The sequence below is a fragment of the Lissotriton helveticus genome, chromosome 1_2 (assembly GCF_964261635.1).
Source record: "Lissotriton helveticus chromosome 1_2, aLisHel1.1, whole genome shotgun sequence".
In the NCBI taxonomy this organism is placed as follows: domain Eukaryota; kingdom Metazoa; phylum Chordata; class Amphibia; order Caudata; family Salamandridae; genus Lissotriton; species Lissotriton helveticus.
The window spans coordinates 20,690,078-20,703,547 of NC_136058.1; the positions used below are offsets into that span (position 1 = coordinate 20,690,078).

Genomic DNA, 13,470 nt, shown 5'->3' on the forward strand with positions numbered 1-13,470 from the left:
ACACATCCCAGAGATAGAGGATGTGTATGTACATATGTTTCACTGTTTATGAATTGGAATCTCAGATTTGTGTTTTCATTCTCAATAAAAGTTTGCTACCAAAGGTTTGTGACTGTGCAATAGACATCTATGGGATGCCAGACTATGCACATATTTTCATGTTTGAATTCTAAATACTGGCCCCTAAAAGCTTAGACCTGGCAGCTGAATGTCCCACAGTACAAATCACCTGATGAAAAGAAAAAACGTGTTTAAATCCTCCATCACTTACCCACGGTTATTAAGGGTGGCTGGAAAGGCCTACATGAGAGGAGTGCGCATGGAAGAAGCAGGAACATTTTGAAAGTTGTCTGAGGAAAAGATAATAAAGTTTGAGCATCAGATATCCGAGCTTCAAAACACTACAACAAACCCAAAACAAATATGATTCTCTATTAACTCTTGGGTAAAACATATTAACTATAGTTTTCTTTTACCTTACTGAGTAAGCGCTATTGTGTATCAAAAGTAGCAGATATGAACATGGAGTGAAATCAAGATGATTATTGGCGTTGCAACTAACACAGAGTGAAGCAAAATCGACTATCCCCGCTGTATGATCTCAATCTGGTTCCTTATTATTGCATCCACACAACATAGCACGAGAATTTTAATAATATTATTCACATTTCTATACCTCAGAAGGTGGTGGAGAAATACACAAAGAAAAAAACGTTTTAAATAGACTCCCCATACTGCAATTGCCTACTGATCTTTGATATCATCTGGATCAAGAAATAACTGATGGTGAAATAGCTGTCAAGAATATGAAGCCAGGACTATTGAAATGATGAACTACTGTACTTCTCCCAGGTTTCTTCAACCACTTCAATGGAAACAGTAGAGTCACTAAACCATATTCACAAGACTATTGAAATAACTACTAGGGCCCAGAATGACCTGATCGTAGCCATCTTGGGCATGGTCCAGGTATAAAAGAAGGCCACACCCAGCACAACGTGCTCAGTATACAGTGTATTCCAGCATGTGTGAAGCCATTTTAGAGAGCTAATTCTGAGAGTTTGTTGAGGAGGAATCCTAGTAGCAAATTGCCATTCCAGAGTCCCGGTTGAAAAGGAGTTTGTAAAGCAAAGGGGTTTGTAACGCTCTGGTAGGTGTGAGGAAGTGTGAGAAAAAAAACAAAAAAATAATAATAATATATTATCAAGAAACAATATTGTTTAAAAGGAATCATAGAAAAGGGATTATAGTAACTTTATAACATTTCAGGTAATTGGTGAAATTGTACAGGAGCAAAACGATTGTTAATGACAACAAGCTCTTGAGCAGATGAAGACAGTCAGTGTTAAATGGAAATGAAAATTGTATTCAAAAATTGTATTTATTGACATGCCTTTCGTTTAGATGAGCATTATTATTATTAAAGAGTAACACTAATCAAACTCCAAGCTATGAGAAAGACTACTTTAAGCAAATGCTTGAGATGTTTTCATAGTGAAATCATGGTATGTTGTTAAAACTCACTAACTATAACTACATATATAAAATGATTCATGGAATTGTCTGAAAAATAACTTTATGTTTGTTTAAATTCAGCACTGCACAGAGTCCTGATAGGAGTAAAGCATTAAGGTCCTTATGCCATCCATGCAGTCCTCATTTTGAGAGCAGGGAGCGAGAGAGAGAGAGAGAAAGAGAGAGAGAAGGAGATAGATAGAGAGAGAATGAGAGAGAGAGAGAGAGAGAGAGAGAGAGAGAGAGAGAGAGAGAGAGAGAGAGAGGGGGAGAGGGGGAGAGAGAGGAGCTGTGATAATTTACTAAGGTACAGGAAGAGACCAATAATATTGAGGTGTGTGTTGTCTATATATTAAAGGAGTAGAGAGAGCACTAGGTAATTTATCTGTTGTTATCATTCCAGGTCCCCTTTCTTGCTGCTCCCATTCCCCAAAACACTTCCCCTCAGCCAGCCACGCCAGTTTCCTGCAAAGATACTAAGCAGAGCTGATGGTGCCAGGATGTGAGATCCCATTGGGCATTGTGGTGCTCCAGAGGAAGGCATCCAACAGAGACAAGAACTGACAGGACAGTGGCCCCACAAAGTCTTCCTGAATGACACAATCTCAAGATTGCCACATTGGATGAGGTGGTTATTGTTCTTGCAAGTTTACAACACGATGTGGCTGTGGTCTGTTCTGAGACTACTACCTCTAATTAGAACCTCCTCGGGCTCTACTCATAAGTAACAGCATCAAGAGTCACTAATATGCTGATGATACACAACCGTACCTGAAAGGTGTCTCTGCTCCAGTAAACCAACAGCTTAAACACTGCCTCCTCTTCATCCAGACCTGAATTTCCAGCACCTACCTGAAGCTCAACTCTACCAAGAAGTAATTCCTGTTACTTGCCGAGAAGACAAGCAAGACTTGGTACACACCAGGCTCAATGACATAAACCTTGGTGGCTTGAAATCCAAACTTTCAATGAATATCAAGTTACTTGGGTTCAGCTTGGACACCATTCCTACTCTCAAGGAAACATTGCCAAAAGAACAAAGGCACCTGGTACCAGCTCACTCAACTAAAGAAATTGAAACCATTTCTTCCAGAAAACAACTTCAGAAATGCTGGTCAAGCACTCATACTCTTGCATCAGGAGGATGGTAATGCCCTGCTCAATGGACTTCAAGACTTCATACTGGCCTTCAAGGGCAACCTACACATTGTCGCACAATCCTTGAAGGGTCTGAAGGCATAGGACCACTTCACCTCCACTCTCTTGAAACTCAGCTAACTGCCCTTTACAGCCCACATCATCTTCAAAGCCAGCTGGATTATCACTGCCATAACCCCTGCCTACCCGGGTGACACACCTGCACCCAGGACATGATCAGACTGGAGACCAAGATGTGCAAATAAAAAGAACATGGTAACATGCTTTCGATATTTAATCACTCAAGATTTGGAATGACATCCCTGTATCCATCAGAATGTGTCAAAGACTGCTCCAGTTTAGTGGGGATTGTCGGGCGCTTGGTATGACATTAGCCTATCACTGGCATGATGAAGAGCTTGGAAGAATGATGACAATACTTAGCAGATGTATGAGTGTCCTTAGATAAAGCAAGCATTACTTGCTTAATAGTACCTACCTCTGTAACTACATCTATCATTCAAGGAGTATCGACAGAATCATTGGCATTTCTGACCATCAACTAATGGAGTAATTCTTGGAATGTTAGCATTATGGAACCCATTTTGGCCAGATGTAGAAGCTTGAATATTTGAGTGCTAGGTACATCGTAGACATTTTTGACATATGAGGATGCCCACATCTTGCATGATGCAGGCCTTACCTGGAAATTTTGGGATTTTTCCATGGTATTACATATCAGATCCCTGCAGTAATAGTGGTCCTGAAATAAAGGTTTACAACTTTGGCATACTGTGGACATTCTTGATATAATTTAGGTCATCTTTTTTTTATAGCAGTATACCATTACTAGGACTTGTAGGTTTACTAGGAACCAGATGAACTCAGAGCCTATAACTGAGATGCGTCTTGCAATGGTTTTTCATTGTGTACCGGTATATAGCAATCATTTGGTAAAATATAAAGAGTGAAAAATAGGTATCAAGATCACCTATGTATTTCCAAAATGGGAACAAAATGGGAACAAAATATTAAGCAGTAGTTATTTGGACATCTCCAAATGTGTGGGTACTCATACTGCCATGCGAATTATAGGACATTTATCAAAGTGACTTTTTGTACACATTGTATTACATTTGAAAGGCAGAAATGCATAGAAAGTCAATAGGTAATAACAGTTGCTGTACGATTCTGTGTTCCCTGAAGTCTCCCGATAAAAATAGCACCTCACTTGTGTGGGTAGGCCTAGTGCCTGAGCCAGTAAGAGGCCCGAAACGCAACAAGGACAGATCACATTTTTCTAGTAAAAATGGACCCTATTTTTGCAATGTGCCTAGCTGTGGATTTTAGATCCTAGCTCAGCCGGCACCTGGGGAAACCTAGCAAACCTGTACATTTGTGAAAACTAGACAAATCTCAAATTGTACAAAACACACAATTTCCTCACATTTCTGTGATGTAAAGTTCAGGAATCTGCATAGATTCACAAAATTACACCCAACCCGCATTCTCCAAAGTCTCCTGATAAAAATGGTAACTCACATGTCTGGGTAGGCCTAGTGCCCATGACAGTAAATGGGCCAAAACGTAATATGGACACACTACATTTTTACAGTGAAAACGGACCCTTTTTTGCAAAGTACCTAGCTGTGGATTTTGAACCCTAGCTCTGCCGGCACGTAGGAAAACGTAGTAAACCTATACATTTTTGCAAACTAGACACCTAAGGAAATCTAGGATGAGGTACTTGTTTGGATCTCACTAGGTCCTGTAACCCAGAATTCCTTGCAAACCTCAAACTGTGCAAAAGCAACATTTTCCTCACATTTCTGTGATGGAAAGTTCTTTAATCTGCATGGATTCACAAAATTACACCCACCCTGCACTCCTCAAAGTCTCCCAATAAAAATGGCACCTCACTTGTCTGGGTAGGTCGGGTGCCTGCGACAGTAAACAGACCACAACATAACTTGGACACATCAAATGTTTCCAGTAAAAGCTGACCTTTTTTTGCAAAATGTCTAGCTGTGGATTTGGAACCTTAGCTCAGCCTGCACCTAAGGAAACCTAGCAAACAAGATGTTTTTGAGAACTAGACACCCATGGGAGTCCAGAATGGGGTGAATTGTATGACTCTCACTAGGTTCTGTTACCCAGAATCCCATGCAAACCTCAAACTTTCACCCCCAAAAAACGATTTTTCTCACATTTCTGTGATGGAACGTTCTGGAATCTGCGTGGAGCCGCAAACTTCTACCCACCCTACAATCCCCAAACTCTCCCGATAAAAATGGTACCTCACTTGTGTGGGTAGGCCTAGTGCCACTGACCTTTTTTGCAAATTGTCTAGCTGTGGATTTTGATCCCTAGCTCATGTGGCCTCTAAGAAAACCTAGTAAACCTATACATTTTTTAAAACTAGACACCCAATGAAATCCCGAATGGGGTGACTTTTGTGGCTCTCACTAGGGTATGTTACCCAGAATCCCTTGCAAATCTCAAACTTTGACAAAAACACATTTTCATCACATTTCTGTGATGGAAAGTTCTGGAATCTGCATTGATTCATAAACTTCCACCCACACTGTATTCTTCAGAGTCTCCTGATGAAAATGGTACCTCACATGTGTGGGTGGGACAAGTGCCTGCAGTAGTGATGGCCCAAAACATATTGTTGAGACATCAAAATTACCAATCACAAAAAACAACCTGGTTTTGCAAGGGGGGGCACCTGGGTTTTTGGCACCGACCTCAGAGGCCATCAGGGAAACCCACCAAACCCACACTTTTAGGAAAACTAGATACCCTGGAGAGTCCAGGGAGGTATGACTTGCATGGACCCCCAACCTTTTCCTACCCAGAATACCCTGCAAACCTCAAATTTAGCTGAAAAAGCACAATTTTCAGAAATATCTGTGTGGGAAAGTTGTGGGATCACCAGGCTGACACAATGTTCCTAAAACCCATCATTCCCCAGCTTTCCTGATAAAAATGGTATCTCACTTGCATGGGTGGGACAAGTACCCGCGACTGGCAAGTTGCCAAAATGTATTGTGGAGACATCATAATCAACCTGGTTTTGCAAGGGCTTGCCTGGGTGTTTGGCCCCGGGCTCAGCAGCCATCTAGGGAAACCTACCAAACCCAGACATTTCTTAAAGCTAGATACTGTGGGGAGTCAAGGGAGGTATGGCTTGCGTGGATCTCCCAACATTTTCCTACCCAGAATCCCCTGCATACCTCAAATTTAGCTAAAAAAATCAAATTGCTCTCAAATATCTGTGTGGGAAAGATGTGGGATCACGGCACAGCGCAAAGTTCCTATCAGTCAGCTTTCCCCTTAGTCTCCCGATAAAAATGATACCTTACTTGTGTGGATGGGCCAAGTGTCTATGACATGGAAGGGCCAAAATTATGTAGAGATTGAGGGGGGACCAAAGCGGATCCAAAAGGGCAGTTGGTTTATACATTTTTATGCTGACGCTACTTTGGCACCCACTCAAGTTAGGTGTCATTTTTCTCGGGAGACCAAGGGAAATGCTAGGTAGAAGGAAATTTGTGTCTGTGCAGTGATCCTACAACCTACAAACACAGAAATGTGAGAAAAATATGACTTTGTAAGTAAATTTGCAGTTTGGGGGGATTCTGGGTAAGAAAACACTGGGGGATCAATGCAAGCCACACCACCAGCCAAGACTAAGTACAAGCACACCACCATCCACACACACTACCAGGCAAGCGCCATCCATGCACATCGCCAGCCAAGCGTAATCCACACACACAGCAAGCAAAGCACCATCCATGCACTCTGCCAGCCAAGCGCCATCCACATACACCGCCAGCCAAATGCTATCAATGCACACAGTCAGCTGATCAATATCCACGTACACCGCCTATCAAGTGCCACCAACGCACTCTGCCAGCCAAGCGCCACTCCCGCACACTGCCAGCCAAGCAGTGCCAGACTGAGAACAGCAACCAGCCCTGGCAGATTGCTTCTCAACCGGCCCTGAGAGGAGGGGTGTGCTAGTAAAAAGCATTGCTCCCGCTTTTGTTCCTGGGGATCGATATTGCAGCACTGCGGCAAAACCACATTCCAGTGATAAAACCGCCCCCTACGGCCAGAAACCCCTTCCCCCTTCTCTCCGGCTCACCAGGGAAACGTCCGGTACACACTACCGCCATTCCGGACCTGCAGCTAAGCACCCTCCATGCAGACAATGTTGGACTTGGCCTTTTCTGCAGTGTCATCCCAGAACTTTTAGACTTCCTCTGGTATTTTTTCTGACCTGTTGTTGGATTTTTTAGGACTCTGCACACTTTATCACTGCTGTTCAGTGTTAAAGTGCATGCGCTTTCTATGGTAAACTTAGTAAGATTGCTCTACACCTGTTTGGCATATTTAATTTACCTATCAGTCCCTTGTACAGTGGTATCTCATATACTCTTGCCAGTAAATTAAATGCATCTAATGGGCTTGCAGCGCTGCTTGCGCCACCCACTAGTGTGGCCTTTCAAACCTGTCTCAGGCCTCTGCCATTGCAGGGCCTGTGCGCACAGTTTACTGACGCTGTAACGTGGCACATAAAATAGTTGCCACATCTGTGAGTCCCCTTTTACTACACATCAGTCACCCCTAAGGTAGGACAAAGCTACACTATGGGCAGGGTACGTGTAGGTGAAAGGTAGAACATGTACCTTAACTGTGTGGCATGTCCTGGTAGTGACAAACAGCCTATTTGGTTTCTCACTGCTGTGAGGCTGCCCTCCCAAAGGAATGCATTGGGGATTCCCTGATATATGTTTAAGTGGTAATTCATGACATGAGAGGAGTAGCGTGCTCAAGTTTGGTATGTTTGGAATAGTGATGATAAATGATTTGTAATGGTGTTCTAGGATTTATTATCACTATTTTAGAAATGCCACTTTTAGAAGTAGGCATGTCTGTGTGCTATGTGTCTATGTGACTGCCTGTTGTGTATTGACTGTATGACCTTGGAGGGACAGGAGCTGGGGAGGTGCAGTAGCTCCAGAGGTTCTGGGTGAGTCAGCCAAGGCTGAATAGACTTGATCTGATTTTGGAGTAGTGGGAGGAGTAGCACCTGAACCGGAATGGGGCTGTGCTTGCCTTCCACAATGCCGGCTCTGCCCCCTGTGATGTGTCTGGGGTTAGAGCATACACTTTCAATGGGGAGTGCTGTGCATTTGTCAAGTGCCCCCCAGAACTGGTTTGGACTGGGCCCAGGGCCCTGTACCAGATCAGAACAAAGACCTTGGGTAATATAAATATTGGGGCATTTACCCCATGTGAACATGTGCTTACGTGGAACAAGGACACACAGTGTGGATTGCTATGTACCAGGAGGAACGATCAACAGGGACTATCTGCTGCCTGCTAGGTAGCTGAAGAAAAGAGCCCTCTGCAAAGGGGCCCTGCGTGCTGGTCTGCCTGTGCCAATATTCCACCTCTTGGGGACAGCTCTGTGCTTGGAAGCACTTCACATCCCCTCCCTGGGTCTCAGTACTGAAGACAGGTGAAGAGCTCTATCCTTATGCCTTGGGGAGCATGAGGAGCCTCAATTTCATTTGAGAAGAGGGAGAAGCCGTTGTGCGTGTCGGCGCCTCTCCTGACAAGGGTGGGGGCTCTTTCCCTTTTAGGATGGAAAAAGTTGTGGCAGCGCTGAGCCAAAATCAACAGAGATTTTACTCCCTAGTCACAGGAAGCCAGGCATAGGAAGCCTGATTGAGGGCAGGGCTCTCATAATGAAGAGGAGAGCCCATGCTTTTTTTGAGCCTGAAGGTGGGCGGAGCCTAACAAAACTGCGTTCCCGAACGTGAGCCAAATAAGTGGTAATGCGAAGACTTCGCTCCGTGCCTTTCTGTCCCTGAGGGTCCTGACTAGAGAGCCTTGTGTGTTGCCAGAAACAAGAGTGGAGATCAGGCAACCACGAAGGTGGACTTCCTCAAGAGGGGCCATACTACACCCATTGAGTCTCCCAGTTGGGTTGAGGCTTGGGGAATGAGGAAGGTTTCCCTTGAGAGTAAGTATCGGCGGAAAATTTGTTCCGCTCGCGGAATTTGCTAATTTTTGGCAATTCCGCGATACGCGAAATTGCCCAATAATTTGCGAGTTGGGCGATTATTTTTTTTCTTGTCCCGCTTCAAAAATACAATCTCGCGCACGCGGCATTGACTTACCATGATTCTGCATTCGCTGATGAGTTTTCCTCCCTGTTCGCGTGCGCTGCGTGATTTTGGTAGCTGGCCGAGTGATGCCGCGATCGCGAACACGTCATTGCGACCCGAAGCAGGAAATTGCACACGCAAACACATCATTGTGACCCAAAACAGGAAAAAGGCCTTGTGAGCAGGCTAATGAAGTGGAAACAACAGGTTCGCGACCGTTGCGACCGCATGCGCAAGTTCTCACTCCCAAACTGGTAAAAAAATCTTGGGAACTCGCGAAAATAAAAGAACGCAAACTTGCCGAATTTGGCAGATTTTTGAGAATCGCGATTACAAAATTGCGCAAATTCGCGTATTGCGAATTCACAAATTCCACCCATGCTTACTTGAGACGTAACTGTCCTGATTGTGAGCCTGGTTGGGCATGCGCTGTCTTTCCTCATGCCGTGGGCAGCTGCCGGAGGAGTACATTCCTTGAGGGTGCAGCTGCTATAGATCAAGCAAAGTCTCAGGGGTGCCTCTTGCAAGGAAGCGGGCAGTACTGTTGTTTCCCAGCCTCGAAGGGCCATTGGATGACCTCGCTGAGGTGCCTTCGTAGCACCAACGTAGCTCCTGCATTTGTCTATACAGTTGCAGCTGCGCTCCATGGTCGGGGGCAGCTGTGCGCCTACTGACATGGGGCATAAAAGGGGAAACTTTGAAGGGGGCCCCAACTCCTCACTGAGAAATATGAGTAGTTTTGGGTGGAAAGTAATCCTCCCTCATTACTGCATTGTACCTGGAGTAGGTGGGCATGTAGCCCGAGAGCCTACGTGGGGAGCCCTGGTTACGGGCTCAGAGTGCTTTCCATGTGTCTGGGAGTTGCCCAATGGGCTGTGTTATGCTCTGATGTGAGTACGCTTTGGATGCTTCATTGCCAGTCACATTACTACAGAGATGTGAATTGTGGCAGGTGTTTACTGTGGTGCATTGTGCTGAGGATGCATAAGTGTAATGTGCTATTCTGATGATTGTCATGATGCTAATGCCCCATGCTTTCTGCTAAGTGTACTCTTACCAGTAGTTACTGGTTGTGCTCTTTAACTGTGATCTATGTGGTGTTTATGACAGTGGCCCAATTAGGCCTGTGGTGAATATATAGTCCCTGTAAAGTCATGCCAAGTGCCAGGTGGCAAGAGTATATATGTGATTACATTCTAATGTGTTTTATGGATAATACAAACACTTTTTTACATAACCGTGTGTGGAGTTTCTTTGTAGTGTGCCTAATGTGTCGCTGCTGTGTGAGTGTGTTGCGCAAAAGCTTTACACATTGCGTCTGGGATAAGCCTGACTGCTCTACCAAGCTACCAAGGGGGTTAGCAGGGGTTATCTTCAGTGTGTAACTCTCTTGCCCTGACAAGAGTGGTGGTTTCTGCCTGGCTTGGGCGCATGCCCTAGCCAACCAGAAATCCCATTTCTTTTTTTTTTTTTTTTTTTTTTTTTAAATGTTTTTATTGTTTGCAGGCGTACAAGGGATGAGTGAATTAACTCATAAGTAATTCATTTTGACATACATAAATTATTTCCATATAAAATAAATACAGCTAAATCATGAAATATTGTTTTGGAAATAGATAAACAAAAAAAAATATATAATATCAGTTTCTTTTCAACGTTGATGCGAATAATATAATTCAAACTATTTTCTACACCCCTCCCCTGAATCACAAGAAAAAAGAGAATATAATATATACAAAATGAAGCATCATGAATCTATAAAAGTACCCCAAATTTTTTGGTGCTTTTTCAATGACTGTAAGCCCCTGATCTTAGCTGGAGCTAGTTCCATTGAGTATATCTCAACTACCCGGGCCCACCAATCCCAGACCTTAGGTATTTCTGGACTAATCCAAGCTCTGGCCAAAGTTAGTTTAGCACAGGACATTAATATCGTGGCCAAAGCGGCTTGTGGAAAAGATGCCGAGTAAGTGTCTAACAAAACAGAAGTGGCCGTAAATGTAGGCAGCTGAATATGTTTCAGTTTAAGAACTTTTTCTACATCATGCCAGAAGGTTTTAAGATTCGGGCATGAGAATAAAACATGTGCTAAGTCCCATTTCTAACACACAGCCAGCCAAGCACCAGTCCACGCACACTGCCAACCACGCGCCACTCCATGCAAACCATCAGGCAAGTGCCAATCTACATACACCGTCATAAAAATATCACTGAAAAAGCTAAAATGTGGGCCTAAAAAAGGGGAGTGACCCTTGCCTATGGTGCTTTTCACTGGCATGCCCATACACAAATCCGTGGTGCTTAGTGGGCTTTGTGCCCACTGGGGGGCTCATAAGGGGCTATTGCGCCGATCTTCCTTCCAGGGGGCAGAAAGCCTTTTTTGGTGGTGAGGGCATTAGCATGCCCATTCTCGGCAGCCCCCAACCCTATGTATATTATAAAATAACAAAATCCATGGCGTTTAGTGTGCTTTCTGCCCCCTTGGGGGCAGGTTAGGGGCTATTGCCACCATCTGTCTCCTGAGGGAGACAGAAAGGCTGTGGCAATTGTTTGGGGAGGTGGGGGCATTGGCATGCCTATTTTGGGAAGCATCCACCCCTATTTACATAAAAAAATCCCTGGTGCCAATTGTGCTTTCTGACCCCTGTGGGGCAAATCGGGGGCTATTGCCCCCATCTGCCTCCTGGTGGCAGAAAGACTGTGGAATTTTTGGGGGGCATTGGCATCCCTTTTTTGGGCAGCTTTAACCCCTATTTACATTTAAAAAAAACTGGTGCCTATTGTGCTTTCTGACCCCCGTGGGGCAGATCGGGGGCTATTTATTGCCCCTATCTGCCTCCCCGTAGAGACAGAAAGGCTGTTGGATTTTTTGGGGGGGTGAGGGCATCGGCAAGCCCATTTTAGGCAGCTACCACCCTTACGTATAATAAAACCCAATCACTGGTGCCTAGTAGGCTTTCTGACCCCCCCAGGGGCAGATCAGATGATATTGCCCCATCTGCCTCCAGGGGGTGCAGAAATACTGTGGAATTGTTTTGGGGTAAATAAAAATATTCTGGTGCCTAGTGTGCTTTCTGTCCCCCCAAGGGCAGATCGGGGGCTATTTCCCCATCTGCCTCCCAGCGGGGGCAGAAAGACTGTGGAATTTTGTGGTGGTGGGGCCATTGTCATGCCTATCTCGGGCAGCCCCCACCCCTAATAAAATACAACAAATAATCCCTGGCATCTAGTGGGCTTTCTGCCCTTTGGGTGGGCAGATCGGGCGCTAATACCCCCATCTGCCGACCAGGGGGGCATAAACATTATAGACTTTTGCGGGGTTGGGGCCGTTGACATGTCCGTTTTGGGCAGCCCCCACTCCTCAATGTAATAAAAAAAGAATCCCTGGCATCTAGTGGGCTTTCTTCCCCATCTGTCTCTCAGAGGGGGTAGAAAGACTATGTACAGTTGCAGGGATGTGGCGGCATTGTCATGCCCTTCTCTGGCAGCACCCACCCCTAAACCCAATTAAAAAAAAAAAATGGCATCCAATGACGTTTCACCTCTTCACCAGTATGACTTCTTAATTTATACTGATGGTTCTGCCCAGCCCGCAGTTGGAACAAAAAATTAAGGCTGGGCGTAGCAGGCAGAGTTGCTCTACGCGGGGCATCACAAAGTTGGCCAAAAACTTTGCTACGCTCCACGCCTCCCACCCCCGCAATAAATATTTTCTAAATGCAATCTTTAATTATTATAAAATAAAACTGCACTTACCTTATTTCGGCGTCCCTGGCTCCCTCCTCCTCCTTGTCGTAATCCATGGTAGGACTGCGCATGCGCAGGCCTACCATGACGTATGTCCAACGTAGGAGATTACGGAGAGGAGGAGGGCAGCCCGGGACGCCGTGATAAGGTAAAAGCAGTTTTATTTTAATTAATTGTATATTGCATTTAGAAAATATTTATAGCGGGTGGGAGGTGGGAGGGTTCGGGGCTGAACTCGGATCCGCTGCGGAGTCAGAAGTTTTGCAGAAACTTCGAATTCTCAGCCTGGCGGGGGCAATCTGCCCGCCATCCTTCCCTGTATTCCCCCCCGCCATATTAGAATGGTGGGGGGGACCACGGCGGAGCAAAACACCGCCCGCCACTTTCCCCCCCCGGTCGCATTGCGGCCGGGGCGGAAAATGATTAATATGGTGGCGGTGTCTATGAGTCTTTTGACTGGGTGTGAATGTTTAATTGATTCAGATGCTCCGTCCATCACCACCCCCTTTTGTACCGCTTTTGGCCGCCATAAGTGTGGCAGGGTATGCTCAGACGTGAGTCCCTTGCTCACTTTGCCACTGGATTCAAGCAACCCGGGCTGAAGACGGCTGGAATGCCAGAAACCGGTCCTCGGAAGCTTGTTTCCGGTCCAGGGAAGGCATGGCTTGGCAGTTCGGGCTGGACTGTTCCCATGAGGCACAGGGTCAGACTGATTTGCATATAGCCATGTCTGAACTGGGGTGGCAGAGTGGGCTAAAGAACGGTGATGGATTAAACCCAGATCTTTTGACTGGGTGTGAATGTTTGATTGATTCAGATGCTCCGTCCATCACCACCCCCTTTTGTACCGACATATTACAATGGCAAGTGTGCAATGCCTTTCCGC

The 13,470-nt window shown here is 45.3% G+C and overlaps 1 long non-coding RNA gene across 1 annotated transcript in view; it reads right to left on the minus strand.

The window, feature by feature from the left end:
* Nucleotides 1–13,470, minus strand: part of LOC144807746 (uncharacterized) — a 125,226-nt gene that overhangs the window by 61,840 nt on the left and 49,916 nt on the right. The window contains exon 3 of the long non-coding RNA XR_013606425.1: nt 272–350. This is a non-coding gene — a long non-coding RNA (uncharacterized LOC144807746). The remainder of the gene's footprint in view (nt 1–271; nt 351–13,470) is intronic.